The sequence below is a fragment of the Mauremys reevesii genome, unplaced genomic scaffold (genome assembly GCF_016161935.1).
Source record: "Mauremys reevesii isolate NIE-2019 unplaced genomic scaffold, ASM1616193v1 Contig57, whole genome shotgun sequence".
In the NCBI taxonomy this organism is placed as follows: domain Eukaryota; kingdom Metazoa; phylum Chordata; order Testudines; family Geoemydidae; genus Mauremys; species Mauremys reevesii.
In genome coordinates, this window is record NW_024100870.1 from 65,547 (window position 1) to 85,594 (window position 20,048).

A 20,048-nucleotide genomic window follows, 5' to 3' on the forward strand; every position below is an offset into this window, starting at 1 on the left:
CAAAGTTGTGACTTTGGGCCTGAAGTGAACCAAAGTTCTTACATGCTGTGAACTTTAACCAGCCTAAGATGCTAACAGACTGCAAGCAAAATGTGTAGCTGTCAGCAATCTCCGCTTGCAAATGTAGGAGTTTGAAACAGCAGAAGCGGCGGGGAGGAGGGGGAGAGGGGGAAGGAAAATTTGTATGCGTTTGTTCTGTGAAGGCCAAAAGATAAGCCTGTGGATGAGAACTTTTCTAACACGCTGAAATGTAATGCCTAATGTAGCTGTTGCTGGGAAGGGAGGGGTGAGGGGGAAAACCGAACAAAAGGCTCACACAAACAAGGGGGGTATAAATGTTGGGACCCCGCCTGTGAGCGGGGGTGCAGGATCTGAGAATGCTATTCTCCCTGACACCTTATTTGGGACTCAAATAAACCTGGTTTTGCTTCTCCACCCTGGTGTGATAATTAGTGCGGCCTTTTGCAGACACGAACCCGCTGTTGCTCCGCCTTGGGCTCTTTGAGCTGGCAACACTGCCTTCTTGACAAATAAAGACTCATTACCATGGTTCCTGAATCAGCCACTTGGAATGTTCACATTAACTCAGTAAAAGCAGCAAAGGATCCTGTGGCACCTTATAGACTAACAGACGTTTTGCAGCATGAGCTTTCGTGGGTGAATACCCACTTCGTCGGATGCAAGTAGTGGAAATTTCCAGGGGCAGGTATATATATGCAAGCAAGAAGCAAGCTAGAGATAATGAGGTTAGTTCAATCAGGGAGGATGAGGCCCTGTTCTAGCAGTTGAGGTGTGAAAACCAAGGGAGGAGAAACTGGTTCTGTAGCTGGCAAGCCATTCACAGTCTTTGTTTAATCCTGAGCTGATGGTGTCAAATTTGAAGATGAACTGAAGCTCAGCAGTTTCTCTTTGAAGTCTGGTCCTGAAGTTTTTTTGCTGCAGGATGTCCACCTTAAGATCTGCTATTGTGTGGCCAGGGAGGTTGAAGTGTTCTCCTACAGGTTTTTGTATATTGCCATTCCTAATATCTGATTTGTGTCCATTTATCCTTTTCCGTGGAGACTGTCCAGTTTGGCCGATGTACATAGCAGAGGGGCATTGCTGGCATATGATGGTGTATATTACATTGGTGAACGTGCAGGTGAATAAACCGGTGATGGTGTGGCTGATCTGGTTAGGTCCTGTGATGGTGTCGCCGGTGTAGATATGTGGGCAGAGTTGGCATTGAGGTTTGTTGCATGGATTGGTTCCTGAGTTAGAGTTACTATGGTGCGGTGTGCAATTACTGGTGAGAATATGCTTCAGGTTGGCAGGTTGTCTGTGGGCGAGGACTGGCCTGCCACTCAAGGCCTGTGAAAGTGTGGGATCATTGTCCAGAATGGGTTGTAGATCCCTGATGATGCGTTGGAGGGGTTTTAGCTGGGGACTCTATGTGATGGCCAGTGGAGTCCTGTTGGTTTCTTTCTTGGGTTTGTCTTGCAGTAGGAGGCTTCTGGGTACACGTTTGGCTCTGTTGATCTGTTTCCTTATTTCCTCGTGTGGGTACTGTAGTTTTGAGAATGCTTGGTGGAGATTTTGTAGGTGTTGGTCTCTGTCTGCGGGGTTAGAGAAGATGCGGTTGTACCTCAGTGCTTGGCTGTAGACAATGGATCTTGTGGTGTGCCCGGGATGGAAGCTGGAGGCATGAAGTAGGCATAGCAGTCAGTAGGTTTTCAGTATAGGGTGGTGTTAATGTGACCACACAACTATTTCAAATTTGATGACAATATATATCTCCAGATCAGTGGCACTGCTATGTGCGCCCACATGGCCCCACAATATGCCAATATTTTTATGGCCGACCCGGAACAACGCTTCCTCAGCTCCCGTCCACTCATGCCCCTTCTCTACCTACGCTACATTGATGACATCTTCATCATCTGGACCCATGGGAAGGACACTGTGGAAAAATTCCACCACGATTTCAACAGCTTCCATCCCACCATCAACCTCAGCTTGGACCAATCTACACGGGAGATCCACTTCCTAGACACCACGGTGCAAATAAGTGATGGTCACATTAACACCACCCTATACCGAAAACCTACTGACCGCTATGCCTACCTTCATGCCTCTAGCTTCCATCCCGGGCACACCACAAGATCCATTGTCTATAGCCTTGGGTGGCAGGCCACAGGATTCTTTGCTGCTTTTACAGATCCAGACTAACACAGCTACTCCTCTGATACTTGACACATTAGCTCAGGTTTCCTGGCCAAATTCGAATGTAGATATTTACAAGCTACCTTCCTGAATTTCTGGAAAATTTAAATCTAATGCTTTTCTGCTCTTCTTTCCTACTCCTCCTACCTTCCCGTAACATGGGATATTTATTAAGAATCCACAGTGCCACACTTCACACCTAACAGGAAAAACAACTCCTGGAGGGCGTCAGTAAGAATTTTTCCCTCCCTCTTCAACCTACTAAATCGTCGTCATGCAGTCTACAAAGACACAGTTCAGTGATGGCTCCTTTATGAACATGCAAAGAATCCTGTGGCACCTTATAGACTAACAGATGTTTTGCAGCATGAGCTTTCGTGGGTGAATACCCACTTCTTCGGATGCAAGCATGATCATGATCATTATGAACATGATCATCAGGCATGCCTCACCTGGTGGGTAGGCCCATGCATCTTTCTAGAGCAGCTGACCAGACACTTCAAGTCCTGTACAAGAATCCCAGCTGTCTTCTCTGGGCTTACTTGGTTTGTCTGCATCTCTCGAATCTTCATTGACACCAAGCCCCATACGGGCCCAACCAGAGAACCCCATCACATTCCAGTGTCCCTCCCTGAGTGCTGGGAAGTGGAGTGAAGGACTTCCCAGCAGGCCGGTGTCCACCGTTAAGCATGGGGAGAGGTGTGCATTCCAAATCACTGCCACAAGAAGAGGGAGACTGAAAAACCTCCTGTCAGGTCCCCCAGATGGATTCATGAATAGATTGCTCACTGCAGGGGGGCTATCAGATACCCTGTCAGCAAAATCTCCAGCCTCAACACATCCCAGTGACCAAAATCAATGCAATACCCTCCCCAAAGAATTCATCCCCTGCAACCAAAATCCATTTTTATTTCCTCCCCCCCCCCTCCGCCAAGTTATTTGCACTCCTTTTCATGGCTAGGTCCTGGGCTACTTGCTACTCTTCACTGCTTCATCAGCCATCACAGCCTTGTCACCCACCCTCCATCAGCCAGAAGACAGATACTGTGGCAGGGAACATCCTGAGCCCAGCCACCTGCCAGGCGCAAATTTTCCATTCCCCATCAGGACTCAGATGAGACACAGGCAGCCATTTGCCTCCACCCTCCCCAGGCTGCTGGGAGGATCCACTCTGCACAGAGCTCAAGCAGCTTCCTTCTCTGGCTCCAGCCTGAGGAGAATTTTAAAAAATAGACAAAGGCATTGCCTGGCAGGGGCATCCCACGAGATTTCCCAGTAAACATATGGGACAGTCTGCTGCTGGATTAGTGGTGCACTGCAGCTTTTAACTCACCTTCACAGAGTTAGCTGTCGGTTCATTGCATTAGGGAGTGTTGTAGCCTCCCAACATCCAGTATTTCACCCAGGTTCCATTAGAAGGCAGATTACGAACAATTTTGTCAATTTAAAAACAAAACCCCCACACATTTTCAGTTTTTTTCAAGTTGGTAACTAAGATCAATTCTGAAAATTAAGTCTCTAACGTTTGCCTCCTTTAGAAATATTATACTAATTGTCTAATGTTTCCTTGTCTCCTTCCCTCTATTCAACACAATCCCCTAATATTACAAAGCTTTGTGTCTGGGTAACCTTGGAAACTGGCTTCTGTGATAGGAAACTGTTCAAGAAATTAACCTCATAAGAAACTCTGCATGTTTCGTCTGGTTGAATAAAAGCTTTGTGGTTTTTCAAACCCAGAACTCAAAGGTGTTGTCAATCAGTGGATTTGGAAAATATCTGTAGGGCCCTCAGATCAGCTAGGTAGGAAAAGCAGCCAGGACCACACGATATTTACAGGCAAATAGCCCCTGGCTGGGGAGAAAGCTTCTGAACATTTGCCCATCTCCTGCCCAGCAATTAATTCTGCCCCCCCACCATCTGATACTGGTGAAATTCTTCAGACTCCATTTTGTGTCCCAAGCTTCTATTTGGAATAAGCAAAAGTCAGTCCACCATTGGAAGCTGCAGGTCACATGATATTGCAGAGCGTTGTGACAAAGTTCCTCCTCTACCTTGGTGGGTCCTGCGCTTATTGGCGGATTTCCTCACCTCAGTGATCTTCCCCTCTGGTGGAACCCACAGTCTGGGTCAACTCCTCCTGAGTCTGATCAGGAGTAGCCAGGTTTGGGGGAACCGGGCCCACTCTCTACTCCGGGTTCCAGCCCAGGGCCCTGTGGATTGCAGCAGTCTATAGGGCCTCTTGTAACAGCTGCATGACAGCTACAACTCCTGGGCTACTTCCCCATGGCCTCCTCCAAACACCTTCTTTATCCTCACCACAGGACCTTCCTCCTGGTGTCTGATAATGCTTGATTGTATGACAGTTCCTCAATCCTCCAGTAGCACACCCTCTCAGTCTCAGCTCCTTGTGTCTCTTGCTCCCAGCTCCTCACATGCACTTCTCTCCTCTGGCTCCTCCTCTTCTGACTGGAGTGAGCTCCTTTTTAAACCAGGTGCCCTGATTAGCCTGCCTTGATTGGCTGCAGGTGTTCTAATCAATGTAGCTATCTCCAGTGCCTTCTAGAAAGATCTTAATTGGCCCCAGGTGCCTTGATTAACCTGGAGCAACTGCCATTTGGTTACCATGGTCCTAGGGATTTGTTTAGCCTGGGGCTAACATACCTGTTCCTCAGTACTTTACTGTAGCCATCCGGCCTTGCCCCATCACAGTGTATACATTACAAAAGTAGGCTAAAGGTCACAGAACTGAATGTAGGTAAAAGGGTCATAACTGAATGAATGTAGGCTAAAGGTTATGAAAGTTTTAAACAATGATTGACAGATAATGGCCCACATGGGCTGACAGGCAGCTAGCCAACAGAATGTAAACAAGTAGGATGATATAACAGATAACCAATGAAATGCTGAGTCTAAAAATAGATAGGGTTCCCAGGATAAAAGAAATGTTTACTTTTTTTTGTGGAAAACAGAGGTAGACCGCCTGAGAAGCGATATCTGTATAACACAAGGCAGATTCCCTAATGGGACAGATAACTGTTTGGGTGTTTTTGTGGAAAACATAATTGTGGTCATGACAAGAACCAAAAACCACAATCCTGTAAGTGAGAGGATAGGAACTAGAGTTATAATCTGCATTCCCGCCATAGTCTCCGAGTTAGCCAGGAATTTAGCACTCAGGTATTATTATCTGGCTAAGTGTGCAAAATAACATAAAAAAAGGGCAGCAAAGAAAGGAAAATTGAATGGTAATAAATTTAGGTTAGGAAAAATGGGGTTAGAGGATTTTGTTTTAAAATATCAGAATGGCCCTTGGAAGCCTGGTGCTTTTAGTGGACCGGATGCATATCGCCAATTATATGAGCAATGGGATAAGCCTAATTAAAAAGGGAATTTGTATAGGAGGCCAAAAAAAAAAGGAAAATAAAAAGGCTGCCCTACAGGGTTAACAAAATGCTTTAACACATGAAGCCCAGGCTATAGCCACGCAGAAAGAGGCAAGTGAGGCACACATAGACCAGGACAAGATAAGGTAGGAAGTGGCGGAGTGAAAACAAAAACTGTTAGATGGGCAAGCTGCAGTGAGAGCTGTGCTTACAGATGTCAAGGAGGAAAATAAGCTTAGCCACGAGGCCTGTCAGTGCCAAAATTATGCTCTGAAAAGTGAGTTGCAAGTGAGAAAAGGAGCGAGAGTGGCAGCAAAGGGGCCACAAGGGAGAAATTGGGATGGTGATTTCCCTGGCTTGCACAATAAAGAGGAAGGGACCAATCCTTGGGTTAGGGATTCCTCCAATTTGTACAATGAAGGTGTAGCACTCCTCTCCACCTGGTTACCTCCTTTAATGCCAATCCGCTTACAGGTTTCGATGAACAGGGCTGGGTTCTTTTGGATCCCGCCACCCATTCAGCAGGGTGTATCTTTTCTCTTTTTTTTCCCCTATGAAATTATATGGTGGTGCCTCCACCTCCCTCGCTTCTTCCTGGCAGGGTCACCAGGGCAGCTTGGGCAGAAAACTCCACCTACAGAGTAATCTCCACTTTCTTGCCAGATAGTTGGAGACTTCCAAGAAATAACACAAACACATAAGAATATGTTCCACACAATAATTATCTTAAACAGGAGACAAATACAACATAACAGGGTGAAACACTATTTTTAGGGTCAAATTAGTGTCCTGTTGGTACGCGTACTTTGCTGGGGCCCTTGATGACCTATACAATTCTTCTCTGCAGTGGTTAACCAGTGTGGCTGACTGGGTTCAGTACAGTCCAAAATACAAAAGAAAGAGTGGCCATCCCCGAAAAGGAAGATTGAGAAGGTATCAGTTTCCGACAATGGTCCTCAGCAAAGAGGGGGCCAACAAAATAAAGGGAAGGTCAAAGTTCTAATAGGGGAAAATGGAACGCCCTTGATTCATTCAGGAGTTTGGTTTGGAAGCGACTATTGTGATATGAGAGAAGGGACCAAACTGACAGGTTATCTATCCACTGCCAAGCTGCTCGAAGCTGAGTAGATCAGAAGGGAGCTGAACCCCACCATCAGAGAAGTAGCCTACGGAGGCCAGATGCCCTCAAGCTCCCCAGGGTCAACACAAGATCATGCTGATGGCATATTTTGATCAGGATACCTGGGGAGCCCTACAAAAGATGTGAAGCTTACTAATGGAAAATATTACAAGGATTTAATAAAGCAGAGAGTAAAATTCCATTTAAAAATAGTGGAGTGTATAGTTGTTTAAAAAGAATAATCAAATTATCTAGTTATCATTAGAAGTCTTGCAGTTAGAGTAGTAAGTAATCCCAATTCTATGTCTTTACTTAGGATAGAGGAATTACCAGAAAGAAAAGAATTCAGAAGAATGGACCAGGAGTTCCAGGAGCAGGCAAGGATTGGTACAGTTTACGGATTCTGCTTATTTAAAGAGCCCCCACTCTTTAAAACGATGTCCAGGAATAGTAGCACAGCTCATGGTGGATGAGTGGGAAGGCCAATGACTCAAGTAGTCATTGAGGAAGGTGTTTATAACCAGTGGTGCTATCTGAATAGAGAGGCCACTTGCTCTCATCGAAGTGTCCCAGATAGTAACCAATGAATGTTTAGAAATGATTCCCCAGTATCCTGGAAGACAATATTTGGGATCAATGGATAGAGAAGTTTAGTCCCCTTAAGTTCTTTTATGAGATTCCAGATAGGGACAAAAGATTTAAAAGGATGATTTTTGTTAAAGAGCATAGGAAACTATGGTGTTATCGGTATTGATATTAAACAAAACCTCAATGTTACAATTGATTTAGTAAATAAAGGTTCTCTGGAAAGTTACACATTTTCACTAGTTGTGTATATTGTTACAATTGTTCTTTCATTATTTGTTTAAATAACAAACTATATTTAATAAAAGAAAGCTTTGGAAAGAAGATGCATAATGTTGTTTTACAATGAGGAATGGGATACCAAAAATCCAATGTGTATTGATGAATAAGAGGAATGTAATTTACATTTTTCACTAGGAGGGGATAAAACCTTTGTTTATTTGGAAGACGGAAGTGTGTTTTCATGTTAAAAAACCTAGTGACATAAGAATTAAAACAGAAAATGTCATGTATAGGTACAGGTATGTACCTTGTATACTAACCAAAGCATTCAGAGAATAAAAGTGGGACAACAAGAATATACCGTGCCCCTATTTAAAAAACAAACAAACAAACAAAAAAAACCCAACCAACAAACACAAAGAGCACAACCATTACAGCTCCAGAAGCATCTTGAGAAAAAAATGTTGGGATTGTTAAGAGATACTAGTTTAGTTAAGAAATATTACCCCAAATTAACAATCAATTGAAAGTGAAAGATGTCAAATTAAAAATGAAAATGTATTCATTAGGCTAGACTAGGTGAAAAGAAAGAAGAAACTAATAAAATAGCCCTGAGAAAAGTGATCAATATTAAAAAAGAGAATAAAACTAAAATGGATCTTGCACCCACAAGAGTGACAGATAAAATAAAGCCAGTCCCACTATCTATCTATAGATAGATAGATAGGTAGAAAAAGGGGGCATCAAAATGGTTTCACGTCTCTCAACTAAAGTAATAGGAGGAAGATTCTGAAAAGAATTGCAAATATAACTGTGTACCTAGTTGTTAATTGAATGTTTGGACTCCCGAGAGAAGTGAGAAGATTTTTCTATTATTTCTTTTATAGGTAAAAGAAGAACACGTCCGGACCCAGATGATACCAGATAAACCGCTGGGACTAGGTGATCCTAGTGTGCTGTTAAGGGGAAATTCGTATCCTAACTCAAAAAAATTAAATCGTGATTAATCGCAGTTTTAATCGCACTCGTAACAATAGAATACCAACTGAAATTTATTAAATATTTTAGATGTTTTCTACATTTTCAAATAGATTGATTTTGATCACAACACACGTTCTATTATTATTTTTATTACAAATATGTACCCTGTAAAACGATAAGCAAAAGAAATGGCATTTCTCAATTCACCTCATACAAGTATTCTAGTGCAATCTCTGTCATGAAAGTGCACCTTACAGGTGTAGAGGCATGTTCCAAAAAATAACTGCACTCAAAAATAAAACAATGTAAAACTTTAGAGCCGACACGTCCACACGGTCCTACTTCTTGTTCAGCCAATCCCTAAGACTAACAATTATTTTTACATTGAAAAGAGACAATGCTGCCCACTTCTTATTTACAATGTCACCTGAAAGGGAGAACAGGCATTTGCATGGCACCGTTGTAGCTGGTGTTGCAAGATAGTCACGTGCCAGATATCCGAAATATTTGTATGCCCCTTCATGTTTCAGCCACCATTCCAGAGGACATGGTTTCATTCTGATGACACTCCTTAAAAAGATGTCTTAACTAAATTTGTGACTGAACTCCTTGGGGGAGAATGGTATGTCTCCTCCTCTGTTTTACCCACATTCTGCCCTATGTTTCATGTTCTAGCAGTCTCGGATGGTGACCTAGCATGTTGTTCGTTTTAAGAACACTTTTACTGCAGATTTGACAAAATACAAAGAAGGTACCAATGTGAGATTTCTAAAGATAGCTACAGACCTCAATCCCAAGGTTAAAGAATCTCAAGTGCCTTCCAAAACCTGAGAGGGACAAGGCGTGGAGAATGCTTTCAGAAGTCTTACAAGAGCAACACTCCGATTTAAAAACTACAGAACCCAAACCACCAAAAAAGAAACTCAAACTTCTCCTGGTGGTATCGACTCAGATGGTGAAAATGACCATGCGCCAGTCCTCACTGCTTTGGATCATTATGGAGCAGAACCCGTCATCAATATGGATGTACGTCCTCTGGAATGGTGATTAAAGCATGAAGGCACATATGAATCTTTAGCACATCTGGCATGTAACTATCTTGCGACGCCAGCTACAACAGTGCCATTTGTTAACTTTCATGATAAAGAGATTGTACTACAGTACTTGTAGGAGTACTTGTATATCGTGCAAATATTTGTTAGAAAAATATGAAAAATATCAACTGAGCACTGCACACTTTGTATTCTACATTGTAACTGAAATCAATATATTTGAAAATGTGGAAAACATCCAACAATATTTCAATGAATGGTATTCTATTATTGTTCAACACCGCAATTAATCGCAACTAATTTTTAAAATTTCTTGACAGCCCTACTTCCTAAACAAACGAAGGATCCTGAAACTGTTTGGTTTGCATTAGCCCCAAAGGACATAAAAACATGCTTATTGTAGAGGCTTTGATTATAGAGGCTTTATTATCGAAGCTTTTCATGTGTGTTTCTCTTGGGGCTAATGCAAGCCAAACATGTCCTAGCAATTAAACCCATTTCAGCTCCCAACCCTACACTCTGGAGTAACAAAAGACAATGCCATTGCCTCTCCTAGCAACCACACCCAATTCATCAACAAAACAGACAAAACTAATTCAACTTCCGCTCCCACCAAAAAAAAAAAAAAAATCACTCCTAAAAAAAGCAACTCCTCCAACTCCCCCAAACTCACCCCAATCAAAAAAAGGAAATTCACTCTCCCTCTTGTAGCCCATAGAACCAGCTTTAGAATTTATTTTATTTGGCAGTAACACAAGGAACCTACAGGCCTCTAGCCTACAAGACACTGGCTGCAGCAGTTAGCATAAGGCTTGAAGCCTTCCAAGTCTGGCTCAGATAAATGGCTGAACAGTTTGCCCTTAAGTTTGGGGAACTGGGAACAGAGTTTGAAGGAGAAGTCGGTCCATAACAACACCAGCGACCCACACGAACAGGAGCTAACCCCAGTTTTTGGATATCTTAGGATAGAACATCTGCAGAAGTCTGACCAAAACAGTGCCATAGCAACGAATGTCTCTTACAAAAAGCCAAGATCGTTAATAAACTCACCTAGAGAAGAAGGGCAACCCAACATGAGCAGAGCGAGGACATTCAAATAAGGAAGAGGCACGAAACTCCCAGTGAATATACATGGCACATAGTGGCATCAGCATAACATATGATCAAAGTTGTTACCCAGCCTGCCTGCGGGAGGAAAGAGAAATGTAGCCCTTGGGAGATACTAGGATGATAGCCACTGGTGATGATAAGGAAGGGGATGGCTAGCATATCAGGTTGTTCTCCAAGGATGGTGTGAGTATATGGATGTTCAGATGTACATTCTGTATCACCTCTATCTACCTTGCTGGGTTAGAGTGTTTGTGACTTTGCTAAATGTATTAACTACTGTAAATGCGGAAGGGTTCCTAAAATGTAAGTGTTGCAACTGTGCACATCAGGGTTCCCAACTAAATGGGAATTTTAATCATACTAGGCCTGATCTTGGGACAAGAACCTGTCAAACCTCAGAGAGAGAACTGGGAATTCTGAAGTAATCAATAGAATTAAGAGAAGATTCATAGATTGGGCCAAACCCCTCTCCCTACTTCTCACCAGTGATCCAAATCAATTTAACTCTCCTCTCAATGCACCCCTAGAGCACAAAATAATTATATGGCCCTCCCCCAAAGCATCCTAGGAATGAAAAACACACTGTTTTACCTAAAAAGAAGAGATTAGGTGCTTTTATCCCCATTCTATCCCTGGGGCAGGGTTGTTCAGTAACTTTGGCAAGTCACAGACAACCAGGAGCATAACTACAATGGGAAACCAGCTCTCCTGATTCTCAAGCTCCTCTTCTAAACTTCGCTAGAATTAACTATTGTCCCAGATGTTACTAAATCGGAGGCTGAATGCAGACAGACACAACAGAAGCCAGGTACTTTATGCTCCTGTGCTAAGCTCTCAGGATCATAAATTCAAAAAAAGGGCCTCGGTCACTTGAACTAAAGAAGAATCACTCTCAGATCTCCTTAACATTTGGGCTTTTATCCTCTTTCTGGGCTAGAGAGGGCAAGATAATCACAAAAACTTGGGCAGAACAAGCAGGGATGCACACATACACAAGACCCAATATATTCCCCTGATAGGAGTTAGCACCTAGTTGTCATGGCGATTGTGGTACAGCTTTCATTATGGCATCACCGGGCTCACACATAGCTATTGGGGCACTGAGCTCAAGTCAGTGCTCAACTTGGCCTCTGGGAGAATTGGTTGGCGCTGAGGGATATTTCAATCAGTGTGAGACTTGGCAGACAGGCCTGTGATAGAAGTAAGTGAATTTTTCAGATGGCCAATGTAACACAGCAGTGTAAACTATATACTAATTGAGTTGTGGTTTCACAGGGGTCTCAGACTAGTTAGTGAGTTCTTAAAACATTTCTTCTGTCCTTGTCAAGCTACACTATGCCCATGTAACACACAAGGAATAAATACAAGCTTGTAACTCAGCATGTGAGCAATTTTAGCAGAATGTCCACTGGCATGGTGAGTCCAACTATAGTATAGTCAGTCAGAGTTCTCTGCTCACTGATACATTTGGACAATAAAATCCAAAATCCCATTGACTTTAATCAGATTGTGGCTTTCAGAAAATGTCCACATGGTGGGGCTGTGTGGTGGGGCTGTACTACATCTGGAGATTCAGCAGGAATTTTCACTCATTTGGGCTCTGGTGGGTAGATTAGGGATTAAGCAAAACTCCTCACTCACTTCAGGCATTGATTAACTTTAATTTTGGCAATCCTCGACCTTTGAGGTGTCTCACTTTATTCATCCTGAAAACGGGGATAATGGTAAGTATTTAAAAAGTTATGAATTAATTATTCTTTGGCATTTTGAGGTCCTTGAAAGCACAATGTTTTGTTATCTAAGGGCCTAATTCCAAACCAATTGCATTCATTCAATGGTGACCCTATGGACTCCAGTGAACTTTCAATCACACCCTTACTGTAGAAAATGTTATTAATATCATCTATATTTATTCATATAAACAGAAAGTGATTTCTTTCATAGCTGATAAATATCCTAATATCATCACTGAGTCTCTGTTTATCAATCTTTAAAACAGAGATAATTGTTACCTACTCCACAGTGTACATTCTGGCTTAATAATTGTTGCCACTTTTAAGAATCTTGGAAGCAAGTTAGTTGCTAGCTGAGTGCAGGCACTTTGACTAGTATCAAAAAAGTCATTCTTGAAAAGTTCGGTCTTTAAGGACATTTATCAATATTTCCTTAAAGACACCAACCCTTTTGTAAGTTCCTATTGGGTTTGACTGGACTAGTCTCTAGAGAGGGCACTATGATCACAAAGGCTTGTGTAGGCAGGGCAAGGCTGTATATCCATTGCCCTTTTATGGAGATCAGACCTGGTTGGCATGGCACACCCCTCATTATGAAGTCCCCTGGCCCAAGACCAGCCATCAGTGCATTCAGCTCAGGTCAGTGCTCAGCTTTGTATCAGGAAGAGCTGATTAGTGGGTTGCTGAATTGTAGCTATTTTAGAAGTTCTGCCCTCTTCCTGGGTTAGGGATTTCAAACATACTCGTGAGATACCTAAAGCAGCTCCTAGATGATCCGAGGGCAGCACCCTGTGTATTATCCAGTTCTGTGGTGCATGATGGGTACATGTGGGAAAGGACTGGTCAAAGAGCACATGCTGGAATGCAGCACCTAGGGCTGCATATGATGACGTTTCTTTACATAAGGGCTCTGGGAGAGTTAACGGCCACAGCGAGGCAGAGGAGTTATTTCACACTTGCTTGAAAATGCTGGTTTGTCATTTATTTTGTGGGACATTAACTGAATTGAAAAAGCAGCTGGTGTGTGGGGTAAAGAAGCTACATGCCTTTCCAAGGGTTACCAGCCTAATTTTGGACTTCTCCTGAAGGAACTAGCAGAGCAGTCCATTGTCCCACTTGCTCACTGGGGGCTTCTGAAGAGAAGGATTTCCATATTTCTGTTGTATGAGAGATATGGAAACAGTTTGACTACCAGGCCCTGCTGCACAAATCACATCATTGCTCGAGAAATTCCTGTCCTGTGTCATTTATGAGGTGATAATCACCTGGGGGAAAGTCCTTCTAATGTCGATTCTAATCCCTTCCCTAGCTAGTGATCAAAGGTTTGTATCTATTACCAATCACCAGAGCATCTATGGATTTTGCTCCTGCCGAGTACAGTGATAATAAAACAAGATGACAGTCATGATGAGAAACATACCCTTTCCTGAGTAGCTCCCTTGCTGATCAGGTTTGGGTGGAATTTGGCTGATCATCCACTCTACCCCTCCTACTCCCACCCACATCATTTAAGATTCTCCACTATAGGCATCTCCCATCAATTCAACTAACTCCATGGACCATCAGAAGTAAACACAGCCCTTTCGGATGGTTTGAAGAAATAAACTCAGTACAAAGCAAAGCAGTATCGAGAAAGTACATGAAAGGGAACTCTCTTACAAGATCATCTACAGCGTGGAAAATAGAGAATACACTAATTTAAGTCATTTCTCAACATCTCCAGTGGTGGAACCTCAATTCCTATTCTAGGCAATTTACTCCTTTTCTCAGAGATTGCCGTTTAACTCCCTAGAAAATTTGATTAATGTCTAGTGTGAATGTCTTTTTTATCCAGTTACAATCGGAGTACCATCAGAAGAGGATGGATTACGTCAAATCAATGCTGGATTCTTGGTAAGAAAAGAGTTTTGCATTACACACATTATATCGTGTGGGCGGTCGGGAAAGATGAGTTTTAAAGTCGTATAGTCAAGCCAACAGTCTCCGAATGGCACAGAGGCTGACAGCTTCCCAGATAACCCTGCAGGCAGCTCTTAGTATAGAACGTATCATGTCTCCTTCTTAATCTGTCTCCTTCTTAATCTCTTGACTGTTGTGTTGCTGAATGTCTGGGTTTCTCTCAGAGATCCCGTTCGTCAATATCCTTTTTCTAGGTACCTGAAAGGTGCATTAAGCCACTATTTTCAAAGGGGTTTCCCGTTCAATATTAGAGGCAGCAATGATTTAGCTCCTTTACTCTTCACTCTTTTCCTTCTAGCACTGTTCCTAAATTGCTGTGCTTATTGATACTTTATTATTATCGGGAACTCACTACTAATGTTTTGTTGTTTCCATTTTATTTAGGATGAAGGCTCCATCGAGGGACAGACCCCATCTCCGCAGTAAATTTGCTGCATCCCTCTGGCCCCTCACTGCCTTCTTTATGCCCAGTGAAGGCTCCTTATATGCCACAAAGGCATATCAAACCTCACTCAGCAGGTAATTCTGGGATCAGCTTTCTCCTCACCTGAGTATCCAGCACTTCGGGGAGCCGAACTCCCACCATTCGGAAAGTGTGGATGCAGCAGTCATCGAAAAACACTTCCCACAGGCAGAGATCTCTATCCTGCCTAGACCCCAGTCAAGTCTGGCTTTAAAATACTCTGGGAGGGCTCAGGCTCTCAGCATTGGACTCGCTTTTCAAGTGATGAGGCTCCTCTTCAAAGAGGAGAAGGAAGGGAGTCAGGGACAAAAAATGAAGTACTCGCATCTCTAGGTTGATGACAGTTTCACTGTCTGTGTTTCACTGTAGACTGTAGGGCAGGCTCAAGGTGAGGAAGACAACTACTATATTGTCAGGGTCTTTATCAAGCCATTTCTACTGTCCAGTCTGGGAAGGAGCAACAGACAGTTCCTTTAAAGAGCCCAATAATCACTTGTAAGGAGAATATTCCTTAAGATTCAATGCCTCTGAGTAACGTCCTACCTCCTCCCTGATGAGACGGAGTTTTCTCCTTTGTGACCAAGAGCAACAACAATAGCTCACAGACGTTAAGGTCAGAAGGGATCATCGTGATCTGACCTCATGCACATTGCAGGCCACAGAACCGCAGCAACCCACTCCTCTAATAGACCCTAATCTCTGACTGAGTTACTAAGGTGTGATGGAACAAAGCATTTGCTGTGATGGCTGAAGGCCAGGGAAGGGTTAGGCAGCCACTGGAGAGGAACACCAGTGAGTCTCTCGCCCAATTACGTGATATGAGACTTCTGAGATGCTTAGGAGACGGGTTTCCAAAATATGCTTTGATTTTTCTGCTAGTTAATAAAATACAGCTTTCATTTGAAAATGGAAGGAAATTGGATTAACAGGGATTTTACTGGGAGGTGGGATCATGTGGTGTTGTTAACATGGATCATATCATATGGGGAAGCAGAAGATACAGAAGGGAATTGCTCTCCTGATGCTTATAGTTCCTTTCCGTTCATTTTATTTAAGGATGAGTGCTCCTTCCTGGGCCTCTTTAAGAAGTGACCTTCCTTTTCCTGCCCCCGGTCTGTCAGAGGCACAGATCTACAGCCAGTACAGAGCTTTGCTGGAAGAGAGTGGACCCTCTGCCAGATAGTGAGCATTAGAATTCTTTGTCTGTGTGCACATGGAGAGGAGGGCAAGTGGGTAGATGTACCTATACATACAGGGTTTTGAGTGCAGACATGGAATATGGTTGCCACCCTTCTAAAAAATGCACTCACAAGACAAATTCTCTGCAGTTGTTTTAAGAAAGATGGGGTTTTGTCTGACCACCAACAGGCCCCAACCATTCTTCCTCCTCTTAACATCTTCTTGCAATGCAAACAGTCCTTTTCCTCCCTCCCAACCTCATCCTGCTACTATCTGTGTAGTGATAGTCCTATTTTCTCCTATCCCTTTCCTTTGCTGAGTGGGAAATGTCTTTTTTTATTATATCATTTGTGCAATGCCTCGAAGGCTCAGTCATTGCTATGGCAAACAAGTTAACTGCCAATGTCTGCAGTTGGATCTGCCCTGTTCCTTACTATCCTGAATAACTAAGAACTGAAAAGGAGAGTTAGGTGGAGGAGTTTGAACAAAACTGGTAGCATCCAAGAAACAACTATGGAATCTTTCAATTAATATCCGCTGGGGAAGATTACAGGATTGTCTGTGAGCTTGTAGCTACAGGCCAGGGAGGGTGGAGGGGAGCTGTGAACACCCTGAATTTGCACAGAGTCAGAGGGTGCCCCTAAAAGGACAATGTGGCAAGTGAGCTCTAGATGACGAGGAGCAGAAATAAAAACATGTCAACTCTTAAATGTGGTGTGGACTGTCCATGACTCACACCCTCTCATGCCTCACTTTAGCCCATTGAATGGTCGGGTTCGGAAAGAAGAATGGAGAGGGCTGGGAACTGGCCAGCAGCACCATGGGAGAATGCAATAATTGCCGTTAATATTACAGACAATATTTATTGTCTGTAAAATAATTTTACTGACACCCCAGCTTGGTCCACTCTTAATGTCAAGTCCCTCTGAAGGACAAGCTATTGAGCTCAAACCATGTCCCCCGATCTCCTCAATTCGGTAGCAGCTGTCTTCCCCATCTAATGAATGCCATCTCTCTTTTTTCAGCAACTCTGTGCAGCCAATTAGCAGCCATATTACTTCCTCTCCTTACAGAGGGTCAGGAGGTAAGTGATTTCTACAGTTCTCTAGGGAAGGATTGAACTGGATGACTGAATGTACTGTTTGCTGCACCTTTTTGCATTTTTCAGAGGATGTCTTTTTTTTTAGCAGCAGCAGCAGCAGCAGCAGCATTCAGTTTGCTGAACGATTATGAAACATTTAGTGCTTCTTAAAATCTCCTTGTGTCTCTTTGGAGGCCACATCCTGCATTTCCAGCCACAATAAATTAGAACTATATTTCAGAGAAGACAAAGAGGATGAAATGTTGACTGTGTGACCCACTGCCATTATACTATAGGGGGAGGTGGAAGAGAACTTGCAAACATCCAACCCCACAGCTTGATATGCCCTCCACAGCAGTTCTCTATTCCCATGCTAGGCAGCTATCACCAGTGACCATTTGGAGACAGACAAGGGACATCTGTCTGCTTGCAGGAGATGCAACATAATTAGTATCAAACCAGCCTCACTTTTCTCAGCATTGTTTCCTTTCTTACACTGCCAGGATTGGTTTTTGCTCTAAAGAGAAGTGATGCTATGCAACAAAATCACTAAGGGTGTTTGGTACATATGAGATGTATATAGTATAAGAAAGAGCAAACCATCTTTTGCTGAGTTATTATGGGCAGGGATAACTGAGAAATATGTACAGTCATTAATGAAGATGAGAATGAGGAAATCACTAAGTTGATTTCTTTTTCTAACACCACTTTAGAATCAAGGGACCTGTGTGAGCGCCTGCAGGTCTTCTAGGCGGAGAATTATACCAAGGGAATGTGTCAACATTTGAGAAGGAACCCCTCTCCCAAAACACTTGATGTTTAGCAGACTAATATACTTCTAGGTTGTGTGACATTAACTCTGCTTTCCCTTCTCTTTCAGGCTCCTCATGGAAATCCATGGGTCCAGCCCGCCTTTAAAGTAAGTAGCAATGACTGGTGCCCAAGGGGAGGGAGAGAGGATGTAAAAGATCAAGCAGAATCCTATTTCTTCCTGGGTCCCACAGCCAAGGGATATTCCAACTCTCTCTCAGATCATCTCTTTTCCCAGTTTCCAGCAGGTCATCTTCATGGAATGCTCTCCCCAGTTCATTGAAACACAGGAGAGAGGCTTCCATCGGGGTTTAAATTCCTATCCTTTTCTAAATATTGTCTCAGAGGAGGCTGTTGTACCATAGCTGGTTATAGTTCTATGGGTATCTATACACCACACAATGCTAATACCATGGGGAATGGGCTTTGTACAAAGAAATCCATTTAAAATAGAAGGAAAAAGCCATTTGTCCCTGATGTCTCATCATAGCAAAGACTCTGAAACTTCCTTCTTTTTAAAGCTTTTACTAAGTTCCTGTTTGTTGCTTTTTGTCTTCCCAGCAGTCACCAGATGAGAGACTACACACCACCAGGGATGGTCCCCGTGGCCATGCCGTTTCAAATTCCACCACATGATGTCTGGCAGGGAAACTATACTGCAGTTCTGAGCCTTGCCTGCAAACTCTATACTATACCAGCACAAAGAAACAGCTGCTATCGGGGATCAAAATCCATCTAAATTCTCTTCGTTCAAAACCAGCGCTACTGGACTGCATCAGTCGTGTTACTCTGTATCCGCAAAAAGAACAGGAGTACCTGTGGCACCTTAGAGACTAACAAATTTACTTGAGCATAACCTTTTGTGGGCTACAGCCCACTTCATCGGATGCATGAGGTGGAAAATACAGAAGGAAGATAGAAATAGATATAGATATAGATTCAAAGAGAAGAAAAAACTTTTTGTAGTGTTCTAAGTCACAGCAAACATGGGGGCCTAACTTTGTGGCTTTTTCCTCACCCATAACTAGTTCACATTTTGGGACAACATATCCCTTCCAATCAGCGACACTGCTCTGGGGATCTACAACCTCTCCTGAAGGACGATCCATCACTCTCACAGATCTTGTGAGACAGGACAGTCCTTGCTTACAGACAGCCCCTCAACCTGAAGCAAATTCTCACCAGCAACCACAGACCACACAACAAAAACACTAAGCCAGGAACCTATTCCTGCAACAAAGCCCTTTGCCATATCTGTCCACATATCTCTTCAGGGGACACCATCATTGGACCTAATCACATCGGCCACACTGTCAGAGGTTCATTCACCTGCACATCTACCAATGTGATAAATGTCATCATGGGCCAGCAATGTCCCCCTGCCATGTACATTGGCCAACCCGGACAGCCTCTACGGAAAAGAAGAAATGGACACAAATCAGACGTCAAGCATTCAGAAACCAGTCGGAGAACTCTTCAGTGTCCCTGGTCACTCGATTACAGACCTAAAAGTTGCAATATTACAACAATAAAACTTAAAAACAGACTCCAACCAGAAACTGCTGAATTGGAATTAATTTGCCAAATGGACACCATTACATTAGGCTTAAATAAAGACTGGGAGTGTATGAGTCATTACATAAAGTTTTGATTACCACTACAAAAAGTTTTTCTTTCTTCTGCTGGTAATAGCTCATCTTAAGTGATCACTCTCATTACAGTGTGTATGGTAACACCCATTGTTTCAGGTTCTCTGTCTTTATATATCTATTTCTATCTTCCTACTGTATTTCCACTACATGCATGCAATGAAGTGGACTGTAGTCCACGAAAGCTTATGTTCAAATAAATTTGTTAGTCTCTAAGGTACCACCAGTCCTGTTCTTTTGCGAATATAGACTAATATGGCTGCTACTCTGCAACCTGTCATTATGCAAGGCACTGAATTTAGCCGTATGGAGTGGAAATCGATCAACTTCATAAAAACTCGCACAGATACAGACAGACATCATCTTTCTTTCCAAATGAAAACGGATGGACATCATATCAAAAGGACTGAAGGTAAACAATCCATTACAATCGACATATCACACAGACTATGCTGACAGATTGTGCCACACACTCTCAAAGAAACTGCGGAACCACCTGACCAACATCCTGCACAGCAA

At 43.0% G+C, this 20,048-nt stretch overlaps 1 long non-coding RNA gene across 1 annotated transcript; it reads left to right on the forward strand.

Moving 5' to 3' along the window:
- Window positions 1-11,810: 11,810 nt before the first annotated feature.
- LOC120394421 lies at window positions 11,811-15,905 on the forward strand. The gene is made up of 4 exons (XR_005592285.1): window positions 11,811-11,856; window positions 14,223-14,281; window positions 14,732-14,866; window positions 15,867-15,905. It is a non-coding gene; the product is annotated as an uncharacterized LOC120394421 (long non-coding RNA).
- The last annotated feature ends 4,143 nt before the right edge of the window (window positions 15,906-20,048 follow it).